The sequence below is a fragment of the Taudactylus pleione genome, unplaced genomic scaffold, assembly GCF_031769625.1.
Source record: "Taudactylus pleione unplaced genomic scaffold, aTauple2 ptg000915l, whole genome shotgun sequence".
Classification (NCBI taxonomy): domain Eukaryota; kingdom Metazoa; phylum Chordata; class Amphibia; order Anura; family Myobatrachidae; genus Taudactylus; species Taudactylus pleione.
The window spans coordinates 445,853-465,728 of NW_028285316.1; positions in this window are offsets into that span (position 1 = coordinate 445,853).

Consider the following 19,876-nt stretch of genomic DNA (forward strand, 5'->3'; position numbering starts at 1 on the left):
GAGTAACTGATGATCAGCAATTTGCTCCCAAACGCCGGAAAATGGACAAAAACTGTTCTTTGAACAAATTGTTTACATGAAACATTTAACAAACTTGTCTGAGGACCATTTTCATCTGTTTTCTGGCATTTAGGAGCAAATTGCTGATCATCAGTTACTCCCATTCCTTACCAAATTTTCATTCCAACCAATCAACTAGTTGGATGGTTGGACAGAAAATCTTTACGTGTGTATGCAGCTTCCCCATTAGCTATCACTTTACTTTTTTCTATTGTGAAGATTGTGAAACATAACCCAAATAAATATCTATGTATTGCCACAATATCAGGCAATAAGAAATTATGCTTAAAGGGGGAAAATGCGGGCCTTTATACCAGTGGTGTAACTATGGTCTTCGGTGTCCAAGGCAAGATGAAAAATGGTGTCCCCCAACTGTGTGCCGACGCCACAAGGGGCATTGTCACTGAAAAATTGGGACGTGTCAACATGACACGCCACCATTTCTCGTCAATCTGGGAATATTCCATTCCATATGCACCTTAATGCCTCCTGTAGTATAGCCCCTTATGAAAGAACAAAGAAAAATGTGTTCCTATTGAGGCACTCACAGGATCATATTTGTCATTGGTATGATTCATTCACCATCTGGGATATGAGAATAAAGGCTATTGCCCAAATAACATAAAATATAACCTTTATTATGTATCCTTAAAATAAAAAGCAAGCAAAATATTAAAAATTTAAATGATTGGAGAAACAATAAATTGTAATAAATGTATTTATTGATCTTGTCTTCAATGTATTAATATGTATGGTCTCTATCCTATATTGTATTACATGGAATTACCAAATATAGAGATCATACTATACTCTGGGTTATGAGATCCACATTGGTCCTATGAAAATCTAAAGGCAAACATATATGGTGACTGAGCTACTCCAATATTAATCAGTTGGATTCTGAGATCTAAAGTGATCCTATGTAAATCCACAGATATGGAAATATTAATGACGGGACTGCTCCAATGTAATCAAGTGGTAGCATGGGTCCATATTTAACCAATGGTCACAAATGTTGCCCTCACCGTCAAGAATATATATAATATAACACATAAGCATACATTAGAAAAAATCATCAGTTGTTTTAATCTCAGATGAAAATATATACCCGGGGGTCACAGTAAACCACTCCTCTGATAAATATATGAAATTGCTGTCAGCTCAAGATGTACACCTTAATTGTTAGTATTATTCATGTGTTGCTGTATCCATAATATAATGCAGCATGTATCCCAAAGGCATCTCAAAATAACTATTGAATACTCCTAGATTCACAGATCGCGTGGTTTAATTGGGACTTAACAAGCTATGCCTATATTAGTTAATACAATGTTCAAAGAGGACTAGATGTGACTGCTTATCTGGTTATCATATAGCAACAACAAGCAGTGTGTCAATTCTGTCGCTATTAGCAAAGACAATATCCTTAATATGGAGTGATATTTATTGGATCTTTAGCACTCATAGTAACAATCACTTGATTCCAAATATTTAGTATCATTAATTGGCCCTATATTCAATCTATGCACACAGATGAAGGGACCACGTGGAGTGATTAGCGTCTCCTGATCGTTATAGTCAGATTGCAAAAATTCATTTTGATAATTTAATCAATTCTATGATTGAATTTCACAGGCTACATTCCTGTCCATATATTGTATTAAATATAGCCGCTATCCAGTTGTAATTATGTAATGGTGAACAGTGTATCAATATTGTCACTATTTACAGAAGAGACTTCCCATAGTATATCAATATTGTCACTATTTACAGAAGAGACTTCCCATAGTATCCACGTGTGTCAGCTATACCCATTCAAGATTATATATCACTCACAAGGGTTGAGTTTATTATCCTAGATTAGGTCTACACAAACAGATAGAGAAGTCACATGTGATGGTTAGTGTCTCTCTCTAATAATTATAGCCGGAGTGAAAATATTCATAATAATAACTCTGAACACAGGACCATAGTGGTATCTACAAAGTAACGCTAGTAGCGCCCAGTACAACTATTAAACAACATTATAGCCTCGTGGCATCATATATTTTGAAGACATTTGATAAGTTTCACTGTTAAAACATACAACACACGCTGTCAGGCGCGTGCTGCTACCCTGACGTACGTTTCGCACTGAGCTTATTCATGAATAAGCTCAGTGCGAAATGTACGTCAGGGTACATTATAGCCTCGTGGCATCATATATTTTGAAGACATTTGATAAGTTTCACTGTTAAAACATACAACACACGCTGTCAGGCCCGTGCTGCTACCCTGACGTACGTTTAGAAACGTACGTCAGGGTAGCAGCACGCGCCTGACAGCGTGTGTTGTATGTTTTAACAGTGAAGCTTATCAAATGTCTTCAAAATATATGATGCCACGAGGCTATAATGTTGTTTAATAGTTGTACTGGGCGCTACTAGCGTTACTTTGTAGATACCACTATGGTCCTGTGTTCAGAGTTATTATTATGAATATTTTCACTCCGGCTATAATTATTAGAGAGAGACACTAACCATCACATGTGACTTCTCTATCTGTTTGTGTAGACCTAATCTAGGATAATAAACTCAACCCTTGTGAGTGATATATAATCTTGAATGGGTATAGCTGACACACGTGGATACTATGGGAAGTCTCTTCTGTAAATAGTGACAATATTGATATACTATGGGAAGTCTCTTCTGTAAATAGTGACAATATTGATACACTGTTCACCATTACATAATTACAACTGGATAGCGGCTATATTTAATACAATATATGGACAGGAATGTAGCCTGTGAAATTCAATCATAGAATTGATTAAATTATCAAAATGAATTTTTGCAATCTGACTATAACGATCAGGAGACGCTAATCACTCCACATGGTCCCTTCATCTGTGTGCATAGATTGAATATAGGGCCAATTAATGATACTAAATATTTGGAATCAAGTGATTGTTACTATGAGTGCTAAAGACCCATTAAATATCACTCCATATTAAGGATATTGTCTTAGCTAATAGCGACAGAATTGACACACTGCTTGTTGTTGCTATATGATAACCAGATAAGCAGTCACATCTAGTCCTCTTTGGACATTGTATTAACTAATATAGGCATAGCTTGTTAAGTCCCAATTAAACCACGCGATCTGTGAATCTAGGAGTATTCAATAGTTATTTTGAGATGCCTTTGGGATACATGCTGCATTATATTATGGACACAGCAACACAGGAATAATACTAACAATTAAGGTGTACATCTTGAGCTGACAGCAATTTGATATACAGTCAGGTGCATAAATATTGGGACATTGACAGAATTTTTATATTTTGGCCTCTATTCACCACCACAATGACTTTGAAATGAAACAAACAAGATGTGCTTTAATTGCAGACTTTCAGATTTAATTTGAGGGTAATTACATCCAAATCAGGTGAACGGTGTAGGAATTACAATGATTTCTATATGTGCCTTCCACTTTTTAAGGGGCCAAAAGTAATGGGACAAACTAAACAATCCTAAATCTAACTTTCACTTTTTAATACTTTGTTGCAAATCCTTTGCAGTCAATTACAGCCTGAAGTCTGGAACGCATAGATATCACCAGACGCTGGGTTTCATCCCTGGTGATGCTCTGCCAGGCCTCCACTGCAAATGTCTTCAGTTGCTGCTTGTTCTTGGGGCATTTTCCCTTCAGGTTTGTCTTCATCAAGTGAAATGCATGCTCAATCGGATTCAGGTCAGGGGATTGACTTGGCCATTGCATAACATTCCACTTTTTAGCCTTAAAAAACTCACCTGATTTGGATGTAATTACTCTCAAATTAAATCTGAAAGTCTGCAGTTAAAGCACATCTTGTTTGTTTCATTTCAAAGCCATTGTGGTGGTGAATAGAGGCCAAAATATGAAAATTCTGTCAATGTCCCAATATTTATGCACCTGACTGTATTTATCAGAGCAGTGGTTTACTGTGACCCCCGGGTATATATTTTCATCTGAGATTAAAACAACTGATGATTTTTTCTAATGTATGCTTATGTGTTATATATATTCTTGACAGTGAGGGCAACATTTGTGACCATTGGTTAAACATGGACCCATGCTACCACTTGATTACATTGGAGCAGTCCCATCATTAATATTTCCATATCTGTGGATATACATAGGATCACTTTAGATCTCAGAATCCAACTGATTAATATTGGAGTAGCTCAGTCACCGTGTATGTTTACCTGTGGATTTCCACAGGACCAATGTGGATCTCATAACCCAGAGTATAGTATGATCTTTATATTTGGTAATTCCATGTAATACAATATAGGATAGAGACCATACATATTAATACATTGAAGACAAGATCAATAAATACATTTATTACAATTTATTGTTTCTCCAATCATTTCAATTATTAATATTTTGCTTGCTTTTTATTTTAAGGATACATAATAAAGGTTATATTTTATGTTATTTGGGCAATAGCCTTTATTCTCATATCCCAGATGGTGAATGAATCATACCAATGACAAATATGATCCTGTGAGTGCCTCAATAGGAACACATTTTTCTTTGTTCTTTCATAAGGGTCTATTTTGTTCCTGGGTGCACCCCTTCCATGACAAGATATAAATACTAAACAAGAAGGAAATATCATATTCAATTCTTGGAATATTAGTCTGTGCGGATACAATTTTGCTTTTGTGTATAGCCCCTTATGCAATACCACCAGTAGTAGTGCCCATTATGCAGTACCCCTTATGTAGAAGCCAACTGTAGTAGTGCCCCTTATGCAATGCCCCCAGTAGTAGGGCCTTTTATGCAGTGTCCCCAGTAGTAACGACCTTTACGCAGTGCCCCTAGTAGTAGTGTCCCTTATGCAGTGCCCCCAGTAGTGCTCCTTATGTAGTGCCCACAGTAGTGCCCCTTATGCAATGCTCCCAGTAGTGCCACCTTATGCAGTGCCCCCAGTAGTGTCCCTTATGCGGTGCCCCCAGTAGTGCCCCTTATGCAATGCCCCCAGGAGTAGTGCCCCTTACACATAATAGACACAAACACATACAATCTCAGCAGCGGGCATCTTGCAAATGGAGTAGGCAGCGGCGGCTCCTTTCCAGCTCGGAGCCGGCGCTGGGTGCAGCAGCCAATAAGAATCTGCTTGACTCTTATTGGCTGCTGATGGCTGCTGTGACCAGGGCGGCGGCACACACACACCGCCGAGTCCGACACAGTGCCCAGGGCATGTGCCCTGCTCGACCCCCCTAGTTATGCTACTGCTTTATACATAAGCCCCTAATGTGTAGACAATTTCTCCATACACTTAGGAGGCCATTTATGTTGTTTATTTGCGGCTTAATCTGGGGCTTAACCACAAATATTACGTTTCCCCCAGAGTTATGAAGGAGGATCTCCGATACCTGCTGCGATCCCTCCATGCCCGCCAGCAGCCACAGCCCCCTTAGGTTTCTATGGGGGATGCGAAGCTGCCAAATATACATTCCGGAGATTTGCCCTCACAGTTAACACCATTTGAAGATGACGTTAGCCGGTGTAGCCTCTGGGCTACACATCGCATAATTAGCCGGGAGAGGATTCACCCGGAATCCTCCCTGGCAGTGGCAGCCACTGAAGTGCAGTCAGCGTGACTGTGCATGCACTGTAGCCCCGGCAGTACTTCAGGCACATCGCAGGGACAGGCTCCTTTCCCAGTGCTATGCACAATAGAGAAGTCTCTGGGAGCGTGGCTTGGGCGCCATGTTCAGGAGACCTGCGCATGTGCACTAGACTATGGCACAAAGCCAGAGTCTACTGCGCTGCCAGAGAGGAAGGGGCCCGCACCTCTCCTAAACTTCCTCTGGGTGATAAGAAGTGATAGTTAGAGTGGCCTAATGGCCACCAATAATATGTAGACCACTAACAGTCTAGTAGTAAGCCTGGCCAGCAGTATTTTTTTTTTACAAAAGTCTGTGACAAGTTCCAAAAAGATAGAGATTCACTTAAATAGTGAAATAATTACTATAAAAAGTTTGTCTATACTAGCCTACACTGCCGGAAGTCGGCAGGCTCCCAAATTTTTGGGTAACCTCCCGCACACCCGGAAGTGTAGGCAGATCTCCTGCATCCTGCCCACTTCCTAGTGAAGCGTGCAGGACAGAGTTGCCTACCTTTAAAGATCTCTTCCCGGGAGAAGCCCGAGTAAGAGAAGCAGGAGGGAGGCAATGGGGGGCGGGGCCTGACGATTCGCGTCATTAAGCCCCGCCCCCTCGCAACAAAATTGTTGCGATTGGCTAGAATTTGCATAGGGGGCAGGGCCAAATTATGTGATTCATGTAGAATCACATTTTAAGCCCCGCCCCCTACATGAAGACCCGCGATCGCCGCGGGTATTCTCCTCATTCTGCCCACTTCACTAGGAAGGGGGCAGAATGCGGGAGAAATGCCTACCCTTCTGGGGGTGCGGGGGGTTACCCGAAAAATCGTGAGCCTCCCGCGAAAACCGGGAGGGTAGGCATGTATGGTGCAGGATGGGGAGATTTAATAGGGAATTTGCGGGCGCGACAAGTGTCATTTAGCCCTGCCCCCTCATTGCGGGTCCGCGTTATCAGTCCGGCCTCGCCCCCCCGAACCGGCCTCCTGCAGCAGCTCTCGGAGATGCTCCCGGATTTGATGTCTAGAAGGTCGGTAAGTAGGTCTATAATTACATAGTCAGACACTTTATATGTAACTAAGAAATATGCAGTAAAAATACCTAACATTACATTCCACTGTCTAGTATGCACCAGAATAACAGCAGTTCATTCAAGGTCTCACACCACTGACTCTCTGTACTGTCAATTTCCATAGAGATGGGTAAAGATTTTTGCCACAGTGTGGATTTCAATCTCTGGGCCGAATTCAATTCGAAGATGAATAGCTGCGGGAGGGAGCTCCCGAAGCTATCCAATACACCGTGCTGTGTGTCTTGTCTGGAATTGGTTAAGTCAGAGAATGCCGTTTCTCGCGACTTAACCTGGGTGATTAGGCGCGAGAACCAGCATTCTCTGACTAACGTGCAGGCTGCACGGTTGTTAGCGCCGAGCTAAGGGCCTGATTCAGAGCCGCTCGTAAGCGGCTGCTCGTTCGCTCTGATCGATGTTCGCACAACTGCGCATGCGTACGGGTTTTAGTACGCATGCGCGAACCAGTCAGTGCGGTCGAAAATCGTGTGCTCGCAAAATAGCGAATGCCTGCTAATTTGAGTGACAGAGAGAGGCATTTGTGGGTGGTAACAGGGGAAGGTGCTTGAAAATGGGGAGTGGAGATCCGAATGCAGGCGTGCCAAAAGGTCAAAACGGGCGTTTTAAGGGTGTGCATAATTAACAAAGCAGCGTCATTGACCACGTCAGTTGGGTGTCTTTTAGCCAGAACTGCTCGCATGATTGCGGTAGGAAAATGCAACCACAAGAATAGCGAGCAGTTCATACGCCTTTCGATGTACTCGATTAATCAAATAAATAGCGGAGATGACGTATGATGCGAGCGGCCAGGGGGCGTTTTTTCAAAATAAGTACCGCATGTTTTGTTCGCTCGTTCAGACATAGAGGCGTCAACAGACCGCAAAGAGCGAACGGTCAATTTAAATAGCCAGCCCCTTTTTCGAAACGAGCGAGCGCAAATAGCGTCCGGCTCTGAATCAGACCCTAAGCCGGCAGACAGTTGCACGTCCGGCACCCCCAGGGGGGTGCGAGAAGAAATCCATTAGCCCGCCCAAACAGTGCTGTATATTGAATAGCTGTGGGAGCTCCATCCCGCGGCTATTCATCTTCGCATTGAATTGAATTCGGCCCTATGACTAAATCAGATACAAAATGACAAGTGATGTCAGTGGGAGAGCTTTCGGCTCTGTTTGAGCCGAAAACTATCTGGGGCTTGCGGCCACGAGACCCTATCACAAGGGTCTCATCGCAAGCCCGATGGTAGCGATGGTCTTGACCATCGCGACCATCCTCCTGGCCGCTCGTATTAGCTGTGGGTGGCAACCCACAGCAATGCAAGCGGCCAGGAGGCCGCTCCATAAAAAAAAAAGATGCCCTGATTCAGAGCGAGCGCTCTGTGAGAGCGTCTGGCTCTGACTCAGGGCCTCAGGGCCTGAGTCAGACCCGCTCGTGAGCGATGAGCGCTCGCAAACGGGTTGATGTTGGCCCAGTGCGCATGCGCACGACGGAGCCGGCTCCCTTGTGCGCATGCGTGAGACCCGGATAGCGACGGGCAAGCCGTCGCTCCGGGTCTCGTACCAAAGGGGGCGTGCTGTCGATGGTGAGTGATTGCACGCCCCCTTTGGTGGGCGTGCCGGGGGCGTGGCTGCCCAGACGGAGGCGGTCCCATGGGAACGCCTACCGTCTGGGGCTGGCCCCGCTGACATCACAAGTGATGTCAGTGGGAGTGCTCTCGCTCTGATAGAGCCGAAAGCACCAAAAAAAAACCAAACGCCCTGATTCAGAGCGGGCGCTCGTTCAGAGCGTCCAGCTCTGAATCAGGCCCAGACACTGTTAAAATGTCGGCAATTGCAGATGACGTCCTTTTATTTATTTGAGAACCCTGAAGAATACTTAATCAGTTAATAGGGCGAATGGTGGAAATCGGATCAGTCTCTAATTTCGAGGTTAATTTTGAAAAATCAAAGGCGCTTTATCTAAAGAGGGGCTGTGCGAAACCGGCTTGGTTTAGAGAAATCCCTATTGAATGGACAACTAATTCTATTACATATCTTGGAATTCAGTTACCTAAATATCTTAATAAATTATACACTAAAAATATGAAACATATTTTGCACAGTATTAAGAATGATATAGAGAGATGGAAACATCTCAACATCTTCTATTTGGGTCGAGCCAATTTAGTAAAAATTACCCTATTTCCAAGGCTCCTCTACCCACTTCAATCCCTTCATCTGAAATAGAAAAACTGATGCGCACCTTCATATGGAAGGGTAAGAATTGGTATGGTGAGACTTCAACAACAAAAATCAAATGGCGGTACCAGCATACCAAACATCAATATGTATAGTCATGCTGCACACCTTCGCTACTTAAGGGATTGGATTCACAATAAGAATCAATATGCTAACACACCACTAGAAGCAGCATTTCTGGGAAACATCAATATTGTATCTTTTTTACATCTACACGATGAGGAAATTCCAGAGTCGATTCAGACCAATCCTTTGTTGATGGTGTCGAAGCTGGATAATTGGCTGAGACCAGATCAGTTTAAAATTAAATCGCAGCGACGCCATCTTGCGACTGGCCGCAAGACTCCATTTTGGAAATGAGATCGCAAGACGCCATTTTGCGAATGGCCTCCTAAGCGCCATTTTAGATAAACTTACCCTTTAGTACATGTGGCGATATTACTATTAGCAACATGCGATTGCATCTTTCATCATTTCTCATACACACATTAATATGCACAATTGCGCTGTTAACTAGTCGCATATTAGCGAATGCATAGGACTCTGTATGAAACTGCTGTATAATTAGCTTTATGCGCATGCATCTGCCCCAAGTTAGCTAGCGTCCTTATATCAAACCCCGAATACTCATACATTACATATTCACACATAAGGTTTAGTAAGTTTTAAAGTATATGATTAAAGTTGGTTCAGTTAGTTTAAATGCTGTGAAATAAATATATTTGATAACTTAGGTTTTGTACATGATAAGAAAGCAGTGTTTGGGTTCGTACTGATGCGTACTCTTTCAACAGAATTTCGGTACTATTGGTGTGGAGATCGCATCATGCGTTCGCAACTTATGGACCACAGAGACTACAAGCAACAAAATGTATATTTTAGAAACAACTGTTAGAATTCAGCAATGGGGGTGGGAAGGGAAGACCCCCAGCTGTTAGAGGCAGGGAGAGTCTATTTGAACCAGCCTGTTGTAACAGATGCTTCTCCCCTGGGAACCAATGACATCAGCAACAAACTCCTCTATTGTCCGTTCTATTCTGGGGGGGTATAAAAATGTGTGCTCAAACGCTGGGTTCTTGTCTTCTTGCTGAATGTTGAATGACGAGGGGTCTCTTGCTGATACCTATCACTGGGTCCGGAAGCTCTGCGTATGTATACTGTGCTTGGGTCTGTATATTTCCTTTGCGTGAAATGATTGCGTATGCAAATTAGTGTTATTCTTAGAGGTTTATAGGAAGGATTTCAGAAGGTATAGGCAGGGGTATATAGAGGTTCAATTTTAATATCGTCAATGGCTACCAGAAAACTATGGTACATTCTACGCCATAGATACATATTAAATCCATATTTCTCTCTGCATCTTCCACTGATACACAATCCCAATTTTCATCACGGGAATGCTGGACATCTCTACACTTTATGGCATAGACAACGACTCACCTCAATCCGACACTTTATTGATAATGTTTCAAGAAAGCCCTTAACATTGACCCAGGCAGAAGATAAATATCCAGTAGTTGGTACAACGCCATTATCTTACCTGCAAGCCCAACATTATATAGCTAAGATATCTACAACACTAGCACCAAACTATTTTTAACAATAGATTACATGATCTCCTTACAACAGAGAATCCCCAAACAAAGCAATATCGCAGCACTATTCGTTCTTACACAATCAATTAAATTATGACACTCAAAAAACAGGTTTGGCACAGTGGAAAGAACATTTTCCATCTTTATCCATAGACCACTTTTTACGCTCATTTGAGCAATCAATTAAATTGGTGCCAGCAACATCTTACACAGAACACTTTTTAAATGTGTTACACAGGACCTCCCTTACCCCTAGCCGTAGACATACAATGGGATTGATAGAAACTTCTAATTGTCTTAGGTATGGAACACAAGGAGCGGAACTGATGCGTTGCCTATGAACCTGTCCAATAATACGGGGATTTTGGGTTATGGTGGGAAATTATGTCAATAGACATTTGGTGAATTGCCTTCCATTAACACCTGAGTGAGCAATATTTGGTATCACACCCACAGAAACCAAAGTACCAAGAGGAGTTAAGAAGTTGTTAGTTATTGTATCAGCATTAGCGAAGAAATGTATCTTGCAAGTTTGGCTACAGACCACGGCACATACATTAACAATGTTCCAGGGAAGACTTTTCCATATATACCGAATGGAGTGGTTGGAAGCCTTGTTGCAAAAGGAATAGTTTACAGAAAACTTTTTTGCCACTTGGGAAAGTTACATTGAAACATTGTCCCACTCAGTAAAGAACAATTGGTGAAATGTTTTAGAAATACACTTTGGTATGAAACACATATGTGCAGGAGATCCTCCAATAGTATTTTAAAATATTTGGTAAAATTATTGAGAAGTTTTAAGATTATGTTGAGAACCTGGGCTCACACAATGTATATATGTTCGCATTATTTCCATCTACATTGTTTTGAGTACAATTTTGCAAGGATATGTTGATGATGAAACTTGTAGATTATTTATGTTATATCTTTATCATATTTTTGTTAATGTTATTGTATAATCCAAGTGTATCTGTGCACTTTTTGTATTATTGTAATTATGATTACGTTTAATTATAATAAAGAAACAATTATGAAAAAAAATATACTATTTGATATAGGGTCTTCCTTGACTTTATGTGGTAGAATCAGTTAGTTGCAAGTTTCTGACACTAATACCACCTGAGATAGTAAGGTCAAAAACTTTGCTTGTTTTTGCTTATGGTGTGTGTCTATGTACATGACCCATAAATGTTGTTTTTTGCCATTACAAAATCATTTAGGAGTTAATGTTAATGAGAGGCTTAGGGGTAAATTTACTAAAATGAGAGTTTTTAGAAGTGAGTTTTAAAAGTGATGTTGCCCATAGCAACCAATCAGATTCTAACTATTATCTTCTAGAAGGTGCTAGTTAAATGTTAAGTAGAATCTGATTGGTTGCTACGGGCAACATCACTTTTAAAACTCACTTCTAAAAACTCTCACTTTAGTAAATGTACCCCTTATACTTAACTCCAAAAACTGCGCAGTTTCAAGGGAGTGTGGATTGTCCAGCCTTATCCTCACAGCCAGTCCTTATTTTAGTATCCTCTGAAGCAGTTGACCATTACCTCTTCCACAAGCAACAACTCCATTTGGATGCACACAGCATTTTAGCATTTATCTCTCTCCAAGCTTTGATAAATACCCCTGTTACAGAGGGACCAAAGGAGGTACAGAAGAGGAAAATTAGTTATTCTTCCTCATTGTACCTCTTCTCATGCCTTCATAAGACTCCTCATGTACGGGTATATTTATAAAAGAGTATTTACACCAGCAAAAGGACTTGTTTGCATTTTGCCATCTATGGGGGTGATTTTATTCTATTTTGGGTCGATAGGGATTCGATAGCCCCCATCACGTCCTGCACTTAGTCGGGAGATGCCGGTTATCGCGCCTTAAGCTGGGTGTTTAGTCGCGGTAACCAGCATTCTCCAACTGCCAGCCGCGATGCTATTAGCCCACGCGCTAAGCCGGAAAACAGCATTGCAGCCTAGTTTAGTCGGATTCAATTGAACGCACTGTAAACTCCCGACTAGAGGACTTCTGCTCGCCACCCCCCTGAGGTGGGAGCAGAAATCCTCTAGTCGGGAGTTTACAGCGCATTCAATTGACTAGCTCCAGGAACTCCTTCCTGGCGCTATTCAAATCGCACTGAATTCAATCGCCCCCTATTTTAGTGGAGATAACACCAGCGATAGACCTTTTACTGAAAGCCATAACACTGCCAGAACTAAATATTGTCAGCATTTGCATGGGGAAGCATATTTATTATTATCGTTTATATATGTAACATCAATCATATAATGCAGTGCTGTTCAGAGAATATGTCATCGTTCATAACAGTCCCTGCCCCCAATGGAGCATACATTCTAAATTCCCTACTACATACACATAACCTAAGTGTCAATTATGTTACATGCCAATTAACCTACAAGTATGTTTTTGGACTGGGGATTCAAACCTATTACCCCAGCACTGTGAGGAAACAATGTTAACCGCTGTGCCACCATGTCAGGATGCCAATGTTCTGGTGATGCCATCTGAAGATGGTGTTACCCAATAGAAAAATACTTTATGGAATAAGGCAGGTTTAATGCAACACTAATTCATTATTATTTATTTTTAAAGAAAAAGTTTATTACATTAACAAATCTGCATTATAGAGTATATAATCTGTATATTGTATATTATGCTAATCATGTATATTTCATTTGTTTTCAGTTGGTTTTTAATACTTTAATTTACTAGCGGGTGGGACTGTAATCCTAAATCTTTTTTGCTTTTTTAAAGCAGCAATAAATACAATATTAATAATAAGCCCTGTGAACTGTAAGAGGAAAAGCATGATCATATGTATAATTGTGTATTTCCTCCATCAGTCATTTCTTGTAGAAGTGGTGCTCCAAAGATCGGGCTTGTTAATACTAACTGTGGCACACATGTGTGTACTTAATAATTTTGCTTCTTTTGTAGACTAAAACTATGGTTACGAAGCAAATGAAGCTGTGCAGAGAAAGTTCTGTGGACGTGTTTGTCATGGTCATGTGCACTTGGCTGAAACTGTTTTCTGTGCTGAACATCTGTAAGAATAATGTTGCTGAGATAAGAACACTTCCTTGAAAAAAGAGGGAGTGACGCACAGCTGAGAAGCTACAGCTTCCAAGAACGCTTCCGCTGAGGTAGAGCGAATGTAAATGCACATGATGTTCTCTGAAAAGACCCTTCGGCTTAAAAGTACATCAAAATACAGTGATATTTTCTCTGCCAATACTTTCAAAGGGACTGCATTAAAACTGACAATATGGTTTGCAAAATTGAAAAAGAGATTACATTACCAGTGCACTTTGTTAGGAGTAACTTAACAGCGTGGCTCCGATAGGATAACACCATCTTCTATAGGCTACTGATTCCCAAATCATGAAGCCCGTACATGCGCAGTGTGCACCGAGGACCCGAACCAGGAAGCAGTGCTTCCAGCTCTTCGTCACGACAGTCTCTTATTGGATCCCATCTCCTGGCCAGAGATTGTTAGTAAATTTGTGTTAAAATATTCATTTTCATTTTGCGAAATTTCTGTGAAAAATATCACAGCCGCATTAAAAATTGTGATAAATATGCCCGATTTCTAAAAAAAAAAAAAAATATGCCTATTACAATTCAGATGGTATAATATTAAATAATTTAGACTGAGTGCACATAAACATGTGGGATTTAAATATGTCATAATTGAACATATAGTAGAAATATCTATAAGACACACTGTAAAACTGCATGTATATACCACGGCTATATTATTAAACTATTTTCACTCAATAACAAAATAATAAAAAATAACAGTGCAAAAAATTAGTTTGTCAGAATGCATACAAATAGCTGTGAGTATAATACAAAAAAAATATAAGATATGAACAAGCATACATTCTATAAAATCAGCTAAAATACAAAATTCACCTCACTCCTATTAGATTATTATTTATATTATAAGATTAAAAGTAGTCCATGCCATCTAAAAGTGCAGGATGTGAGGATCAGGACTTACAAAACTCAAACACAAGAATAAAAAAAATATATTGCTTCCTATTTACTCTAAACTAACAGACTCTCATAGAACCAAACTCAATAAAAACATCTATACTTACTTAAGAGGCCACCCAAGGAATTAAGGATATCATCAATGAGAGCAGTCGCAAGCTAGGTGAGCTCCTGGAACTCATCAAGTAAAAGTCAATTTATTGCAATTTATCTGACACTTTGCTGTCAACCTGCCTGCCATCCACAACTCTGATCGCACATGCCGTAAGTTTTGCTACGATGGATGTGACAGGCACCAAGCCATGCAACATCCAGGCCTCTGACTGTGGCTATAAGAACGTCTACAGATATATGTGTTGGGGAAGGATTTTGCCTTTTGCTTCATTTGTCGGCCCTTGCCTTTCCTGGAATCAACTGCTTTCTGTTTCAGGACAATTGCTTGTAACACAGATTACATCTAAAATACTTTATTGCACCATTATGACTAACATCTAACGGTATATATTTACTAAAGGTCGATTTTACTTGATTTTGATATATTTAAAATTGAGGAAAATCTCTGAAAATAGTTCAGCATCGATATTGTGTTTCTGGGGCTAAATCACACATTTACTAGCAGACCATTTTTATTTTTTTTATTTTTTTTTTGAGTTAGGGGCCTATTCATGTGATAAAGTAATTATGTTTCAAACTTGCTGCGATTTAAAAAATCTTTTGTAGGCATTCATCATGCCTCCTTAACAAGAGTATCACTTCCAAAAAACTGCTATTTTGTGGATACTTTTCCCCCTTATCACTGAGGTATCCATAAGGATTTTCTCACTGCCCGACACCCCTTCTCCTGGAACGCTGGTATCAGTCCAAACTCCCCCCACCGCAGCTGCTGCTCTATGTAACCTCCCCCTGCTGCTCTATGTGACCTCCCAACTGCCGATGGTGTCTTCTTGGCCCCCTTTCCCTCCACGGCCGCTGGTGTCCTTTCTGGCCTACCTTCCCCCCACGTCCGCCAGTGTCCTTTCTGGCCCCCCTTCCTCCCATTTCCGCCAGTGTCCTTTCTGGCCCCCCTTCCCTCCGTGGCCTCTGGTATCCGTCCATCCCCTCGGCCGCCGGTGTCCGTCCCCCATTCCCTCCCCACAGCTGCCGAAGGTGATAACACCCCCTTCTCCGCCTCCTCACAAGCTTCCCCTGGCAGCCCTGCAGCACAAGCTCTCCCTGTACCCGTGCAGAAGAGCACAGGAGGGAGCCAGTGACAGCCAGAGATACAAGAGGTAAGTAAACACTGCAGGAGGGATCTGAACAGATCCCTCTGCTCTACAAGCTGTCGTGTAAACGGCAGTTTGTACATGGTATCGGACAGTGTCAGACTGGGGCATAAAGGGCCCACAGGAGAATGAAATGGCAGACAGGAGCCCACTGAAGGGAAGTGGCCAGACTTTTATAGGTGCCATCAATTGGAGGGGTGTAGACATCCCCATTCAATAATCTGTGCCCCCTTTTATTATAGTATCAATAATCTGTGCTCTTTTATTATAAAAGCAATAATCCCTGCCCCCTTTATAAAAATATCAATAATCGGTGACCATTTTACTATAGTAGCCGGGGGCGGATTTGGATAGAAAACCAGCCCAGGAAGTTTATGGAAGCCGCCCTAGTGGGTGCATGGCCTGTTAAAGTGGACGGGATCCCTCCTGATAGGGCCTGATTCTGTGATTCTGCGTTGGACGCAGTTGCACCTTCCTTGCGTCTTTTGCTGCAGTTGCATCTGCGACTTTAGGCTAATGCCACTACAATGCTCTTCCCTGGGGTACATCCATATGCCCGAACATGCACAGACTGAGATGCTCACTGACAATGTCTACAAATGTTGCAATCGTGCTTTGTGCATGTTTAGACGCCACCATTGGCCGCACCATTCAAACTTTCACTAGCCCTATGCTAGGTGCAGATCATCTATCTGAGTATGCCTCCAATGTGAGCAATTTAGCATCTCTCCATGCAACCACTTTCAGCAACACGCCCATGTCACTCCAATAACACGCCCATACTACGTGACATCTGCGTCTGATTAGCCAACTGCCTAGGTGCATCTGTCTGAATTTGTACTGCAACTCTGTATGAACACCATCGGGACACATGCGCGGTGCAACTCAGATGCATGTGCAGACTAAGAACATCACAGACCCTCCAACATGACCCCTTCTACTCGGTACAAAAAGCTCTGCTCCTGGATTTCTCTTAATTGATGATTGCAGCCACTTGTGCTGAAACACCTCTCTCATCTTTTAGATACAGGTGTCTGCAATCATCAATTAAGAGAGAAATCTAGGAGCAGAGCATTTTGTACCGGGTGGAAGTGGTCAAGTTGGAGGGTAGGACATCACATAAGGAAAAAAAACACTTTGGTCCACACAGGACAAAACCCACATTGGCCCCCACAGAAAAATAAAAAAATAAACACATTGGCCCCTACAGAAAACACCACATCACCCCCCACAGGAAAAAAACAAACACATTGGCCTCAATAAAGAAGAAAATAAAACACAATGGCCCCAATCAGGAAAAGAATTAAACACATTGGCCCTCATTCAGAGCCGTACGCTCTGAGCAGAGCGCACGTTCTGAATGAGGGCCGTCCTCCATAATTATGAAGCGTCCTCTTGGACGCTCGTATAGCTGTGGGTCACCACCCACAGCCTATACGAGCGTGCAGTTTGATGGCCGCGATGGTCTTGACCAACGCGACCATCGCCACTGCGAGCCGGAGCCTGCGGTTGAGTTTCTCAACCTCAAGGCCCGGAGTGATTTTGGCTCTATCAGAGCCAAAATCACTCCCACTGACATCACTAGTGATGTCAGTGGGCCGGCTTCTGACGGTAGGCGTTCCCTTGGGAACGCCCCCGTCTGGGAGGCACGCCCCCGGCACGCCCACCAAAGGGGGCGTGCTGTCAATTAACATCGACAGCACGCCCCCTTTGATCAGACACAACGAGCGAAGGAAAGTCCTTCGCTCGTCGCGTCTGGCGCATGCGCACGATGGAGCTCCCGCCGTCGTGCGCATGCGCAGTGCACAACATCGACCCACTTGCGAGCGGACAGCCGCTTGCGAGTGGGTCTGAATCAGGCCCATTGTCCCACATAGGAAAAAATAAAACACATTGGCTCCCAATAGGAAAACAAACACAGTAGCTCCTGACAGGAAAAAAAAAACATATCGACAAAAAAAACAAACACATTAGCCCCCCGACAGGAAAAAAAACACATTAGCCCCCCCGACGGGAAAAAAAAAAACACATTAGCCCCCACAGGAAAAAAATAACACACACATAATTGCCCCAGTCCCCCACAGAAGACTCACCTGTCTGCAGTACTCGCTGACATTCTTGGCACCAGGACATTTGAACTGCACCGCACATCTTGTAGCAGGTCAGGGGGCCCTCAGTTACAGTACCGGGCAGGGCTGCCATTAGAAATTGTGGGACCTGGGACTGAAAAAATAGGCAGGTCGCTCCCACTCTCTTCAGGCCTGGAAGTCCCCCCCCCCCAGCTCTGTGAGGCATATTTTATACTGGAGCGAGCACTGTGGGTCATAATATTTAATATTAGAGGCAGTGTGGCATAGTGGGGGCATAATATTATTAATGGGGACATTGTGTAAAATAGAGGGGTACTGTGGAGCATAATATTAATTCTGGGGACAGGAAGGGTGTGGGAAGAAAGATCCTCTCACCCTGCTGCAGCCGCAGCGTGCAAGGGAAACAGCTGGAGAGAGAGGGAAGGGGTGGGGTCTTGGGAAGGGGGTTAGGTAGAGGAGACTTAGGCTCACATTTTGAACTCAACCATATTGGCTACACTGCTTCTAGGTGCTGTCCTGTACTAGTTGAACGTATTTCCCCTTCATTGTAAGTGGCTATAGGTGAAGGCGGAAATGCAGTTCCATGCCCATAAAGGCCACCAAATGGAAAAATTTGTTCGCTCACCACGCTTCGGGCATGGTGGCTCTCTTTCGCTCGCCACAAGTTTATATTCCTCCTATATGTCCACGTGGATAGTAGTGTATAATGTTGGACAGTAATTGATGACGTCAGGGTCCGCTCCATGAAAGGCATCTAGATACTGCTGTCCTGTACTATCCCAGGGCCGAGGGGACTAAGGGATGCCCAATCCGTCCCTGATAGTAGCAATAATTGGTGCCCCTTTTATTAGACTAACAATAATATACATAGTTTACATACACATTCATAAACAATCCTATACATAGAATGCATGTATTTACTAAAGTATGGAGACTGTGGAAATTATCGGGCAGAATTGTAACCAGGAGATATCAGTGATATCTCCTGTGTTACATGCTTAATGAATAGCCCTGAGCCTTAATTTTTACAAAATTTGGGGAAAATTTAAATTTTCACCCTCTTTTGTAAAAATGAAGGGATGATGAATAGACCCCTAAATGTGTGATTTAGCCCCAGAAACACGACTACAGTATTAAAATATACCTTAAGTAAATACCCCCTGGTGTCCTTTGTCTCTCATCTAGTTTTTTCATTTTTATTTTTTTTTGCATGGTCTCTCACCTTGTTCTCATCCTGTTTTATTGTCCTCTTGCATCACTGCCGGTCACTACATTGTCTGCCAGCTATTAAAGCCTTCTCATTCTTGAATTACCACATTACATTAGGTCAATCCACTCTCCACTCTATGGGGTCAATCTAATTAGGTGCAATTTTGATGAAACAAACTCGCACACTTTGCACGAATGCTCGCTTCCGAGATACACTCAATCCAATTACAAATTAGAATTACACAGAAGGCCGTTAGTGGGCATAAGGAAAGTACTGGAGATTTTTAAATGGTGTCAAATGGCTGATTTTTGCATTTTTTTAAAAAAATTATAAAAAGCAAACTTTTTTTGTTTCATTCCAAATGATTTTGTGGTAATTTGAGGCCACTTTAAATTTTTTTGAAAATGGTAAATAAGCAAAAAATTTTTTCATTCTGAAATATGCTTTAATTAAATGTGCCTAACCTAACGAAAAAGTTGATTTGGGGATAGTTTGGGGCCATTTTTAATACCCAAAAATGACGTAATTATTGAGGCAATTTAGCTAATTGAAAATGTCTACATGCCTAATTAGTCATTAGGGGAGCTGTCTAAGGGGTTCTGCACTGTGTCCTGACATTTTTACCTTTCTATAAAGATTTTCTCTAGCATCTCACACCCTCAGGAAGGTGCGTACAAAAAAACGTAAGTTTCCTGTGAAAAAAAATG